Source organism: Muntiacus reevesi, chromosome 4 (assembly GCF_963930625.1).
Source record: "Muntiacus reevesi chromosome 4, mMunRee1.1, whole genome shotgun sequence".
NCBI classification, from domain to species: domain Eukaryota; kingdom Metazoa; phylum Chordata; class Mammalia; order Artiodactyla; family Cervidae; genus Muntiacus; species Muntiacus reevesi.
Window position 1 is genome coordinate 102,938,142 of NC_089252.1, and position 14,272 is coordinate 102,952,413.

Consider the following 14,272-nt stretch of genomic DNA (forward strand, 5'->3'; position numbering starts at 1 on the left):
TTGGCTTTATGAAAATACATGTTGTAGCAGAGCACACTGTATAGGTATGTAAACTTAAGGATGCTATGGGATGAGAGGAGCAAAGGATGTGAGGGTCCTTGCAAAGGAGTAGCTATGATGAGCCACTTGGAATCTAAGCAGGGCAAGTGAGGAAATGCCCAGAGGGCTGATGATGTGTTGGGAGATCAGGATAAGGTGGAAGTAGTTGAGCAAGGAAGATGAGGATGGAAGGTGAAGTTAAAGTGTAGGATGTTAGTGTAAAGGTTTCATGGAATTAGTTTTTGGGGTTTACAAAGTTTTGAGGGGAATTGCGAACATGTTTCAACAGGGCAAACAGAAGGATAATTGGAGATGGAGGAAGTCAAAAGAGATCAGAGGATTTGGGTGAGTCCTCCAAAAGGATGTGGGGGTTACCCAAAACCTGTTAGGAATGGAGATGGATAAGAGAGCCTCTGGGCCTCGGACTTCTAGATGAAGTTCTTTGTATGCTCTTCTTCCTGACCACAGCTGGGAAGGTAACTTGGGAGTGGGATGGAGACCCTCCTCACATACCCATAGGGCCTTCAACTGTCTTCTCATCTCTGCAAACTTTCATTTTTTTTACTGGTGAAAGTCCCAGTAGAAATGCATCTGGCTTTAAAAGAAATTTTTTTGGCTGTACCCCATGGCATGTGGGACCTTAGTTCCCCAACCAAGGATTGAACCCATGTGCCCTACACTGGGTGTGGAGTATTAACTACTGGACCATGGGGGAAATCCCTCTTTCTTGTCCTTGTTTAATAACCAGTTTCCATGTTCTTTAAATTTATGTAACTACAAAATGTTAGCAAATATTTTGAGCCTCTACTGTGTTCTAAGCATGGTGCGTGGTGCTGGGTAAGATGATGGTAAGCCAAACAGGATTCCTGACCTAAGGAAACTGCAGAGGGTTAATTTAAAACAAAATTGAAACTGTCTTCTTGTGCATGGACTGGCGGTATTTTCTTTAACTTGACAGTTGCTCAAAGGAAAAAATCATGAGTAAAATGCAGGTCACAAAATCCTTTGTAGGTAGATAGTATGTATCTTGGAGCAGAGTAATAGCATCTCAGTTGCAGTTCAGTCAGTCGCTGAGTCGTGTCTGACTCTCTGAGACCCCATGAACCACAACACGCCAGGCCTCCCTGTCCATCACAAACTCCTGGAGTCCACCCAAACCCATGTCCATTGTGTCAGTGATGTCATCCAACCATCTCATCCTCTGTTGTCCCCTTCTCCTCCTCCCCTCAATCCTTCCCAGCTTCAGGGTCTTTTCCAGTGAGTCAGCTCTTCGCATCAGGTGGCCAAAGTATTGGAGTTTCAGCTTCAACATCAATCCCTCCAATGAACACCCAGGACTGATCTCCTTTAGGATGGACTGGTTGGATCTCCTTGCAGTCCAAGGGACTCTCAAGAGTCTTCTCCAACATCACAGTTCAAAAGCATCAATTCTTCGGTGCTCAGCTTTCTTTATAGTCCAACTCTCACGTCCATACATGACTACCAGAAAAACCATAGCCTTGACCAGATGGACCTTTGTTGGCAAAGTAATGTCTCTGCTTTTTAATAGGCTGTCTAGGTTGGTCATAACTTTCCTTCCAAGGAGTAAGCGTCTTTTAATTTCACAGCTGCAGTCATCATCTGCAGTGATTTTGGAGCCCCCCAAAATAAAGTCAGCCACTGTTTCCACTGTTTCCACATCTATTTGCTGTGAAGTGATGCGACTGGATGCCATGATCTTAGTTTTCTAAATGTTGAGCTCTAAGCCAACTTTTTCACTCTCCTCTTTCACTTTCATCAAGAGGCTCTTTAGTTCTTCTTCACTTTCTGCCGTAAGGGTGGTGTCATCTGCATATCTGAGGTTATTGATATTTCTCCCGGCGATCTTGATTCCGGAATTCAGTTGCAGTACTAGTTTAATACATAGAAAAATGATACAATTGCATGAGGCATAGTTCTAGTTTTTCATAAATGCTAGTGGTTGGGGTGGCAGAATGCTGGATCTGAGGAGCTGAAATCCTGGCCCCAGCCCTGTGAATTGGGGGTGAGTGGCTGTTGATGGGCTGAAAGTATTGATAAGATGACATCCCATTTTCCTTCAGGGCATAGGCTTTGTTTCCTTTCATGTTAGCATCAATCAGCCAACCAGTGACCACTAAGAACACACTTGTTGAACGTTTTGAACTTATTACTTGTAGTGAGAGAGAACATGCACTATAGGGAAATGGGGAGTCTTAGTAAGAGGATGTTAGAAAAAAATTTTTATAGGATTTGGGCTTGGGTTGAGTGATTCAGGGAAGGGGCCTTTGCTCTAGATTGGAGACTGTGAGAAAGTGGGTATGACTGAGTAGCTCAAGAAATCTTATCTGTAGGAAGGACAGACTAGTTCGAAGATAGAATTGTCATTGGTAAGTAAGTGGTGGTCACTCATTTTAACCATGAGAATGGGTGTTTGGTATTATGTTGGTAGCACAGGGTCCTTACTACTATTACTGTCTGTACTTAGAGAAAATGATGACATCGTCTTGTCTGGTCTCACTTTATCATGGTCTCAGAGTAACCTTGTCTGAATTCAGTGTTCTGTGAGGTCATTTATGTCCAACAGAGGATTAACACAGCTTTGCTGTGAGTGCCTGACCAGCTTCTGGATGTCAGATAACACTTTTTTCCCCTCCTAAGTAGGCTGACAGTTTAGGCTTCCTCTTGGAGCAGTTAACAAATGGGGAAAAAGAGAGGGCATGCAGAAAGAGAAAACTAAATCCTAAAAGGGAGATTTTACTGAAGAACCTATGTAGGCGATGGAAGGCCAGATGTTCATCAGAAAGGGGTTGCCTGAGGGGAGATTAATGGGATAAACAAGGGATAGATATGGAAAAGTGAAAGAAGGGAGCGCAGATTCCCTCTCAACAGAGGCTGAGAAATGAGGTAATGATAGAAAATGTATTCTGAGTGAGTGAGTCACTTCTTTAGTGGGCAGCCTTCCATTCAGTTGGTAGCCATGGGAAGCTCTTAGCTTGTGCCTGACTCTTAGGGGAATACAAAGTATCTCTCATTTTTTTTAGTATCTCTGGGTCTCCCATGGGGTTAAGGCTTTCTACATTGGATGTAGACTACGTGTGTGTGTGGGTGGATTAAGAATGTGTTGGTAACCTTGTGTATACTTGCATATTAAAACCCATGTGTGTCAATGAGATATCACCTCACACCTGTCAGAATGGCTATCATCAAAAGACCACAAATAGCAAATGTTGGTGAGAATGTGGGGAAAAGGGAACCCTCGTACCCTATTGATGGGATTGTAAATCAGTGCAGCCACTATGGAAAACAGTATGGAGAGTCCTCAAAAAGCTAAAAATAAAAGTATCCTATAATCCAGCAATTCCAGTCCCGGTTCTATAATAATTTTAAATGGAGTATAACCTTTAATAATTATGAATCACTGTGTACCTGAAACTTACATGATAGTGTAAGTATATTATGCCTCTGTGGTGTATGTGTGCATTTTTAAAGAAATCCTCTTTGTGTGTGTGTATGTGTATTTTTAAGAAAGCCTGGACCTACTTAGTCCAGTCTTTACATAGTGTCTTTGTCTTGCAACTACAACAGTAATTTCAAAGTAACTCAACGTTCCTGTAGTTAAATTTCTGAAACACCATGAAGGATGAATAGACTGTGGCAATACTTCCTTATAGTAATAAACAGAGGCACTCCTCTCCTACTGTTTCTCTTACCTACCAGTCCTCTTCCTGTCACTGTGAAAGGCCCCTTGCACCTCACCCAAGCAGTAGCTCTAAGAATTTCTGACGCTTTTTAAAAAATCCATTTTGTTCCCCTTATTCTGGATTTGGACTTTTTTGGATCATAAATAGTGCTGCCTTAGATGCTCTTTTACATAAACACCAAGGTGTTTGGGTAAATAGATTCACTGGGTAAATTTCTAGCAGTAGGAATGTTAGGCCAGTCTATTAAGATTTCACCACATTACCTCATAAATGAATTGTGCTTATTTATACACCAATAGGATTTGAGAGGGCTTCTTTTTTCATACTTTGGGCAGCCTTGACTGTGCTAAACCTGGGCATTTTTGCTGATCTGAATCTAAAAATATATGCAACTTTTTGTGTGCATATGCCTATATTACTTAGTAAATCTAATTGACATATAGTGAACATTCAGAAAGTTTAAATCTGTATGTCACTTTTCATTCTTCATATTCTATGTTGCTGTGCATATCTCTTTCATATTGTTGTTAAGTTATTTAAAAATATAATGCAGAAAGATATTGGTGAATTAACGTGTATTTTGGCAGCTTTCAACTTTCAAAGATGATGTTTTGTAGAATGGTTTTTAAAATGTATTAGGTGGAGAGGGAGCACTGCAAATAAATTTTAACATAGAAATGATCTGTCAAGAAGTAAGGACCCTCTGATAAAGAGTCCACCCTCTGGTTGACCACCAGTGCTGGGACATGATTACTTACTGTAGAGTGATGCCAAAGAGAACTTCAGTAGCTAAAGTGCAGGTGCCAAGAAGCAGTGGATTGAAAAAAAAAAAAAAAAGGGTAGACTTACATAAATTACAGGGCTAAAGTGTCAGCAGAAATAGTGTGGTTATCCTGCCAAGGCAACTATTGGTTGTCATTTTTCAGCTATTTTTCTTTGGTAGCCCAGAGTTTGTTGTTCCTCTATTAATTTGTCCCCTCTCTGTTTGACAAACATGGTTGCCATTTCCTAGCATACATTGCCTTCAATTTGTGTGCCATCTTGGCTTCTGAGAAAATGCTTTTTCCATCATAATTCAGTCGGTGTGATGTGAAATGGGGACAGTGGTTAACAGGGGTGCCACCACAACTCTGACAAGCCTTGCCCTCCCAGGAAAGGAATCTCCTCAAATGGGATCATTCATACTGACCTACTTTGATTCTCTATTTCTGGTTTCCAAACTATTCATTTTAGATACAAAGATTCCTTTGAAAAATGAAATGTGAAGAGGTGAGGACAGTTCAGATTCCACAGAGCTCCATTTGTCGACAGACATGGATGGCTGCCTTACATCTGGTGGTGTGAGGGAACCGGTTAAATTCTGAGCTTGGTCTGTAGTGGTTCAGTGTGTGTCTTCATTCCTGACATGGCGAAAGGCACCCAGCTGGAAAATGGCTGTTTATTGGGAAAATGAGGGAAAGGAAAAGTATAATGGCTTCAACCAAAGCCAACTTGTTCTGGGAACTGGTTGTTCACAAGATAGAAGAAAGGTTTGGGCATAACCTGAAGCTTGGTCAGGCTTGAATGAGTCTGTCTGTAGGTCTCCTTTTTTTTTTTTTTTTTCTTTTGCCATGTCACAACCAAGGGGCTTTTATATGGTATTTTAAGCCATAGAAACATTATGGCTATGATATACTTTGCCTCTAGCTATAGCAGCTATTCATTCATTCATTTGCTCATTCATCTAGCAACAGTTAGAACTGGACATGAAACAACAGACTGGTTCCAAATCAGGAAAGGAGTATGTCAAGGCTGTATATTGTCACCTTGCTTATTTAACTTACATGCAAAATAGTACATCATGTGAAATGCTGGGCAGGTTGAAGCACAAGCTGGAATCAAGATTGCTGGGAAAAATATCAATAACCTCAGATACACAGATGGCACCACCTTTATGGCAGAAAGCGCCTCTTGATGAAAGTGAAAGGGGAGAGTGAAAAAGTTGGTTTAAAACCCAACATTTAGAAAGCTAAGATCATGGCATCTGGTCCCGTAACTTCATGGCAAGTAGATGGGGAACAATGGAAGCAGTGCGAAACTTTATGTTTGGGGGCTCCCAAATCACTGCATATGGTGACTGCAGCCATGAAATTACAAGATGCTTGCTCCTTGGAAGAAAAGCCATGACCAACCTAGACAGCATTTTAAAAAGCAGAGACATTACTCTGCCAACAAAGGTCCGTCTAGTCAAAGCTGTGGTTTTTCCAGTAGTCATATATGGATGTGAGAGTTGGACTATAAAGAAAGCTGAGCACCAAAAATTGATGCTTTTGAACTGTGGTGTTGGAGAAGACTTTTGAGAGTCCCTTGGACTGCAAGGAGATTCAACCAGTCCATCCTAAAGGAAATCAGTCCTGAATATTCATTGGTAGGACTGAAGCTAAAACTCCAATACTTTGGCAATCTGATGTGAAGAACTGACTCATTGGAAAAGATCCTGATGCTGGGAAAGGTTGAAGGCAGGAGGAGAAGGGGACGACAGAGGATGAGATGGTTAAGTGGCTTCACCGACTCAATGGACATCAGTTTAAATAAACTCTGGGAGTTGTGATGGCCAGGGAAGCCTGGTGTGCTGCAGCCCATAGTCACAAAGAGTTGGACACGACTGAGCGACTGAACATTTGTTGAGCATTATTATTGGAGAGTTTATTTCTGAAAATCAGCTTGGTTCCTGACCTTCCATTCTCTGGAGAGTGCAAAACTGGATAAGTAGTTAAAAGCATGTTGGTGGTTCAGAAGGAGGAAGGACAGAGCCTATGGGGAAGGTTATGCAAGGATACTTAAGCTTACTTTAAATGGTCTGGTAAGGGCTTCCCAAGTAAGTGATGTTGCAGGTGAGAATGACAGAGGAATTGCAGTTGGCCAGTGGAGTGAGGTGAAAGGAGCAGGTGGTGGTGGTGCATTTGTACCCCTGGTGTTGCATGCAGAGTGACATCATAAGCAGAAAGTCAGGGAAAGAGAAATTATTTGTATAAGAAACTGAGAGGAAAGTAATATGATTGGAGCTAAAACTCAGGACCTTGGGTTCAAATTATTCATTGTGGTCATTTCTCACAAATGTGAAAACAGAGGTTATAATTTATGACCATAAGCAACTATGCCCTTCCAATAAACTAGGTTAACTTTTATATTATATGCCATTCTCAGCACAGAGAATTTTCATTTGGTCTCACTACCCTCAATAATTTTTAGCATTTTGAGTCTCCATGATGGGTTGTTAGTAACATTGTCTTTAACTGCAAAAACATTTAAATATGTTCTTGACAGTAAATGATAGTAAAAGGGTGTATCTCCTTGCACCAGTGAGTGAATTATATGAGCTTCTTCCATGATTTGTCATAACTTCTTGTGTCCTCAATTTTTACCTTTTACTCAGAAGATTCCAGAGCTTCTCATTGTGCTATCATGTAGAGTGTTTTAGGAATTTTGAATTGCTTCTTAGGTTTTGTGCAAAAATGATAGGATATTTCCATGGAAGTAGATAGCATGCCCTGGAATTGAGTGTGGCTTTGAGCAAGTCAGTACCTGTATGTGTGGTCTTTGGTTTTCTCTTCTGTAGGAGGTTGTAAAAGCAGCTGAACCAGAACTCCATGCAAAGCACTTACTCTTCTCCAGGGTGGGCTGCATAGTAGGTATTCACAAAGCAAGAGCTGATTGTTTTTCAGCGAGCTGATAACTTGTTGGGCTCTGAAATGACATCCTTTGACTTCTGTAACCAAAGCAAGCAGAATAACACTTTAAATGCACTCTCGAGTTTTGAAGAAGTGGGTGACTTCTGTGTTACTGACACTTGCTAATGCTTAGTCAGTATCTAATGTTAGCTTGACAAAAAACAGAAAAAAAGAGAATCTTAGTAACAGATGCCAAACTGCCAAATTACATTACAGACTTTTGAGGTTCCTTACCTCAGTGGATGTCTCAGATATTTGTTTCTGTGTGTGACTTCCAACAGGTTGCTGCAACGAATGTAGTATTAAACTATTATCCTTAATTTAGAAATGAACGCACATTTATTAAGAGTACGTGGTCGATTATTTATATTCATAATAGTACCTGCTCAAAGCATTTAGATCACACTGATAAAGTAGACATTCTTTTCTACTTTATTTATAGAAAACAAGTGTTTCTATATTTAGTGGAGGGAGATCTCTGCCTTATGAGTCTTGATAAGAATCAGAATTAACTTCCCCAAAGAAGAGGAAAACAGCAAATGCTTGCTTTCCAAGTTCTCTTGAAACCATCCCTCAAGCAATGTATGTGATTGACTCAACCAGTCACATGCATTTGTTCTGGAATTTGAACAGAAGGTGGTGACCCTTTTTGTGGCAGTGGTAAAGTCTGAAGCACCCGGGCTTTATGGGCAGCTACCCTGGAGGCCATGGCAGCACGCAGCTGTCAGTGTGGTGATGGTGGGGACAGGCATGCCAGATGCCGTGGTGGTGCTTTGGATTGTGATCCGAAGCATCTGAGCCTGGTTCTCAGTCCCTCCCAGTGATTCTGTGAGCTGCTCCATAACCTTTCAGTACATTTCCACTTCAGTCATCCAGTTGATGGCTTGTAACCCAAAGAGCAGTTGGCCAACATTGTGTTACATTTGCCCATGCAAATGTTTTTAATAGAGCTTTTTATGAGATTATTATGTTAGAAAACATGATGGGAAGTGCAGAATAGCAAGATGTAGTAAAACCTGGGGATCATGCCAGACTATGACAATGACCATGCTTAGAAAGTCCCTGCAGCTGATCTTATCTGCAGAAAGCTTTATAATTATGGCTTAAACAGTGGTAGGGGATAAATGTAGGTAGGCAATTACTAGTACCTCCAAATCAAGGTTAGATTTTGTTTTGTTCTTTGTTTCATTCACAGGAGTGTACTGTTGTTTGTTGTTTTACTCTGATAATAGTAATTATAAACAATCATAGTACACAACCAGTTTTTATGCTCTTACCATGTGCCAGGTGCTTTCCGTAAATTCCATGTAAGGCCTCATAACAGCCATGTGTGGACAATGCTATCTTTATTTTTCAATTGCCAAAGTGGAAATACAACAAGAGGAAATAAACCACCCAAGTTTATTAGCCATAAAGCTGTGATTTCAACCTGGTGCTCATGCTCTTTGGGCTAATTGAAACTAAGCTATTAAAGTGTTTCTCAAATCAAGGAGCACAAATTCTCTTATCCCCTTGTTTTCAAAGCATCACAGTCTTTCTGGCTCATTCTCTAGGCCTAGCATTGTTGTTTATAGTTCTTTGCCTTAGTTGAGCTTTCTTGGCCTTCAGGTTTCAGCCTAAAGTCACTTCTGGAAAGAGGCAGTTTCTGACCTTTCAGTCATGTTTGTGTATTTTTCCTTCAGAGCACTCTTTGTGGTCTGGAATGATATATTTACTTGTGTAGTTACTTGGTTTATATTTGTATCCTCCTTTAGGGCTGTAAGCTTTAGGAACCCCAGGGTCCATGTCTGTTTTGTTCACTGCTGTATATTTTGCCCCTGCATAGTACCTAGCCTATAGACATTCCCGAAATATCATTTAATAAAGGAATGGGTCCGTTACTTATTAGGGTTAGGTCAGAGTTTCTCAAACTTTTTTTTTTTTTTAACTATTGCCTACCTAGGAAGAAAAATTGAATTGAAATTCTCCATAATGAGAGAAATGAAATACCAGGGAATAAAATTTTATGGGGGTAAGATTGGCCTTTGGATGGCGCCCAACCATTATAACATTGAAGATTTTCTCATTACTTAAGAACCAATTTTTGTCGCTTGTTGGCAGTATCATCCCTGTGAAGAACACATTGGCCAAGCTTTTGATTTCTCACTTTCAACTTCTGTAAAATAGCTAGGAACACCTAATTTGTAGGACTTCTATGAAGATCAAAGCATCAGTATATGTCAGTTCTTATTGTATTATAGATGTTCAAATATGGGTATAGGGTGTCCTCTATTAAATGTTAATTCAATATCAAGAATGACTTCAGTCAAATAATTTTCATGTTGATGTTACAGCTTTTATAACATGCAAATCTGAAAGATGAGACATAAACAAAATAGCAGTTACTGAAAGGACACAGAGGTTTATCCAAGATTTCTTCATTTAATGGAGACTTCTGGCCTTGACAGTGTACTTATCTGAATTCAAGTTTGCGTCTTCAGTTGTGGAATTTCTGAAGGAAAGCCTGATAGCGTAACTAAAGCACAAAGTAAAAGTCCACATCTACAGTGTGGATGCATTATTCATTTTAGAGCATTAAATATAATATTTAATACAAAACACACCTATGTGGATTCCCTCAAGAGTGTGCGATCAGGCCAGTAATTAAATTATTCAGAAACAGGTTAACTCTATTATATATGCATTCTTCAGACTTAAAAGCAGATTTTGAGTCAGTCGTAAACATTAAAATGTGCCATTTGGGGCTTGTTTTCTTCTTTTCAATTTGATAGCATCAAAAAATTATTTTTCCCGTGGATAATAACTTTTATTAAAGGAAATGTCAGAAATGCACATCTCCATGGTAACTGACTAGAATCCCTTGCCAAGTTCTTTTCCTAAGTGTCTGATTTATCAGCCCCCAGGTAGTTCACTTTTCCGCAAAAGAAGCCTATTGTCAGTTAATTAGGAGAAAGAAATAAGATCAGGAACTTTACTTGCAATTTAATTTGCTACAGTATGTGTTTACTTATGTTCCATTGATATTAGGAAAATGTCTGTTGATCGTAAAAGTACTCTTAAAGTTTATATTTGGGATTTGTTTGTTTCTAAAGTATGTATTTTTATACTGTACTATGCTGTCAGGAATGAAGTAAGAAGGGAAATATGCTGCCCCTCAGTTCCACGGAGCAGCACTTTTTTGTCTGAATGAACTTAATGCCATGACTCTGTGGAAATTTCAAGTGTATTTTTCTTGGTCAACTCATTTGAGAATTCTCTGGAGCTTGGAACTGGTGCTCATCTATAGGTTAAAAATGAGGATAGTACTAGGGCTTATTGAAACTGTTCACTGTGGTAAGAGTGAGCAGCCCAGCTGGGCTGGGTCCATAGGAAGACCCTTGTTTCGTGTCTACTCTTGAGAGGACTTTGGGGCTAAAGCTTCAACAAGAAAGACCCTGGTCTTTCTTCTGAATCCTTTTGAAAGAGGTACAACATTCTATCTGTTCACTTTTAAATGAATACTCAGCACTGATTATGTGCTCCATGCTCTCTAGGAATTAGAATGGCGAATTGACAGAAGTGTTCTATACCCTCATGGAACTTAGAATCTAAAGGCACCTCAAAGGGAATTTCCTGAATGAGGAGTGAAATCAAGGAGATGTACACTGATGCTCGGAGACCACAACTTAGTCTGGGAGGTCAAGCAGGGCATTTGGAGACCTGATTAGAGACTGGGAGCAGGCCAGGTAGAGGAGAGGAGTGCATAGGTAGGAGGCAGAACAGGGGTGAAGATTTGAGACAGGGATGAGTAGGATCAGTTCAGGTGAGCTCTAGTGAGAGACAGGGAGGAGTGGTGTGAAAGGAGGTTGGGCAGGATGGCAGAAAGTCTCAAATGCTTGGATTTGATCTATTGGGTCATTGGGCAGCTTTGAAGAGTTTAAGCAGGGCAGTTGCTCAGTCATGTCTGACTTTTTGCAACCCCATAGGCCTGTAGCCCACCACACTTCTCTGTCCTTGGGATTTTCCCAGCAAAAATACTGGAATGGGTTGCCATTTCCTTCTCCAGGGATCTTCCCAACCTAGGGACTGAACCCACATCTCAAAACCTGCATTGGCAGGCAGAGGAATATTGAAATTTGCCCCACTGGCTGCTCTGCAGAAACTGGCTAAGTGGACTCTGGGGCCCTACTGCATCACCATGCACCCCATTTTCTGAGCCTGAGTACTTGAAGGGGATGGTGTCTGTGGCCATTCCACACTTTTCTGGTCTTCCCCTTCTAGCGCCTGGTTCCTCTGGCAGTGTCAGTTGAAGTTGTGGTAACTTAGGTGTTTTGCAGAGGGGCCCCAGTATGCTATTCTGTGTCCATGTTCTTTGCTTTATCTCATGAATGTGTCTCTTAAATACAGAGCGGTCCCCCACTCCATGTCACTATCTGGGCTGAACTTTCTTACACTGTGTGCTTTCTTTCCTGCTGGAGAGATTAGAAGCTGCCGTTTACCTGTTTCTAATGAGGCACCAGTATGTTCTTTGCTATTGAGTTAGCTTTTGAAAAAAGTTACCAGCCTCTGGCCACACTCTAAGGACAAGAAAGATTCAAAGTGTAAAGAACAGCACAAATTTCTACTTTCCTCAGCTGTTGCTCTTGTTAGCTAGTCTGAACTTTGGCGGTTTATAATATTTGCACTGTTTGGCATTATATTGCAAAAATGATAGCATATAGTAAAGCACTGCTTTAAAACTAGAATTTATCTATAGGTAAAACAAGCGGGTGTCTTGAATCCCTGACTGGTTAACTCAAGCGGAACTTTCTAGAAGTAACTGTGGGCAAAATTTTATTTTAAAATATTTGTTTGGAAACTGTTCTTGAATTTTGGAATCACCGTCTTTTCAGTCAGAAAGAACAAATGGTATTTCTGGCATCAATTAGTGATCTATTTGTGGTAGTCTCTCTGATATCTTTATGATTTGATAGGCTGAATCATGGAAATTTTACCCTGCCCAAGCTGATGTCTCAGAAGAAATTGGAAAATCTACTTGAAGATGCATCAGCTTATTCCCACATTGTCTGGATCTGATAAACCCTTATGCATTTGGGGGATCAAATTACCACAATTGACTTTCCTGTGTTGCCAGTTAGTTTGCATGCTGCAAAATGGAAGCAGTTTACACTCGGTAAAAATGCCATCTATGAAACAGTAAAACATTATTATGTGTGCCAGCCTCTTACTTCTTTAGCTCCATTTTATTCAGAGGAGACTCATAGTCCTTGAGGGAACTGAGTTCCTAGAATCCTCAAGTATACAAGTCTCTAAGTATATCTTCCAAACTCTAATGCCTAGCCGTCCCTTCTTTTTCCTCCCTTTAAATAATTATATATTGTGCCATGGATTCTTCCTGCCCCCGAAGATATCATGGTATAGACAAGACCGACATGTTCTTGATCCCATGGTGCCTAGATTGGGATGTGTCCTTTGCATTTACCGAGGGTCTCAGTACCATCAAATAGTGTTAGTTGCTCAGTCGTGTCTGACTCTTTGTGACCCTATGGACTATAGCCCTCCAGGCTCCTCTGTCCGTGGGATTCTCCAGGCAAGAATACTGGAGTGAATTGCCATTCCCTTCTCCAGGAGATCTTCTCAACCCAGGGATTGAACCCAGGTCTCCTGCATTGCAAGCAGATTCTTTACTATCTGAGCTACAGGAAAGATCAAATACCATAAAAATCATTTATAAAAACTTGGTTTTTTTCCTGAGAAAATTTACCTTCTCCCAAAGTGAAAAGTGAAAGTGAAGTCGCTCAGTCGTGTCCGACTCTGTGCGACCCCATGGACTGTAGCCTACCAGGCTTCTCCGTCCATGGGATTTTCCAGGCAAGAATACTGGAGTGGGTTGCCATTTCCTTCTCCATAAACTATGTTCAGATTTCTAAATAAAAGGTAATTGTGTGATCTTTAAGATACTTTAAGCCTATGAGATGGAATATTTTAATGACATTACATATAATATTTTTGAAAAATAGTTAGAGGTGGTAATACTAGACCACCTTATCTGACTCCTGAGAAGCCTGTATGCAGGTCAAGAAGCAACAGTTAGAAGCGGACATGGATCAAAATTGGGAAAGGAGTACGTCAAGGCTGTATATGGTCACCCTGTTTATTTAACTTATAATCAGAGTACATTATGTGAAATGCCAGACAGGATGAATCACAAACTGGAATCAAGATTTCCAGGAGTAATATCAATAACCTCAGATATGCAGGTGACACCATCTTACTGGCAGATAGTGAAGAGGAACTGAAGAGCCTCTTGATGAGGGTGAAAGAAGAGAGTGAAAAAGATGACTTGAAACTCAGCATTCAAAAAACTAAGATCATGGCCTCCAGTCTCATCACTTCATGGCAAATAGATGCGCAAACAATGGAAACAGTGGCAGACTTTATTTTTCTTGACTGCAGCCATGAAATTAAAAGACACTTGCTTCTTGGAAGAAAAACTGTGACAAACCTAGATAGCGTATTAAAAAGCAGAGACATCACTTTGCTGAGAAAGTTCTATATAGTCAAAGTTATGGATTTTCTAGTAGTCATGTATGGATGTGAGAGTTGGACCATGAAGTCTGAACACTGAAGAATTGATGCTTTAGAACTGTGGTGTTGGAGAATAATCTTGAGAGTCCCTTGGACTGCAAGGAGATCCAACCAGTTGATCATATAAGAAATCAATACCCTGATTATTCATTGGAAGGACTGATGCTGAAACTCTAATATTTTGACCACCTGATGCGAAAAGCTGACTCAGTGGAAAAGACCCTGAGGCTGAGAAAGATTGAGGGCATGAGGAGA

General features: G+C 40.5%; 1 protein-coding gene across 1 annotated transcript in view; it reads left to right on the top strand.

Moving 5' to 3' along the window:
* The window catches only part of ERC2 (ELKS/RAB6-interacting/CAST family member 2), a 919,595-nt gene that overhangs the window by 195,640 nt on the left and 709,683 nt on the right, over window positions 1-14,272 (top strand). The gene's annotated exons all lie outside the window — the stretch shown is intronic.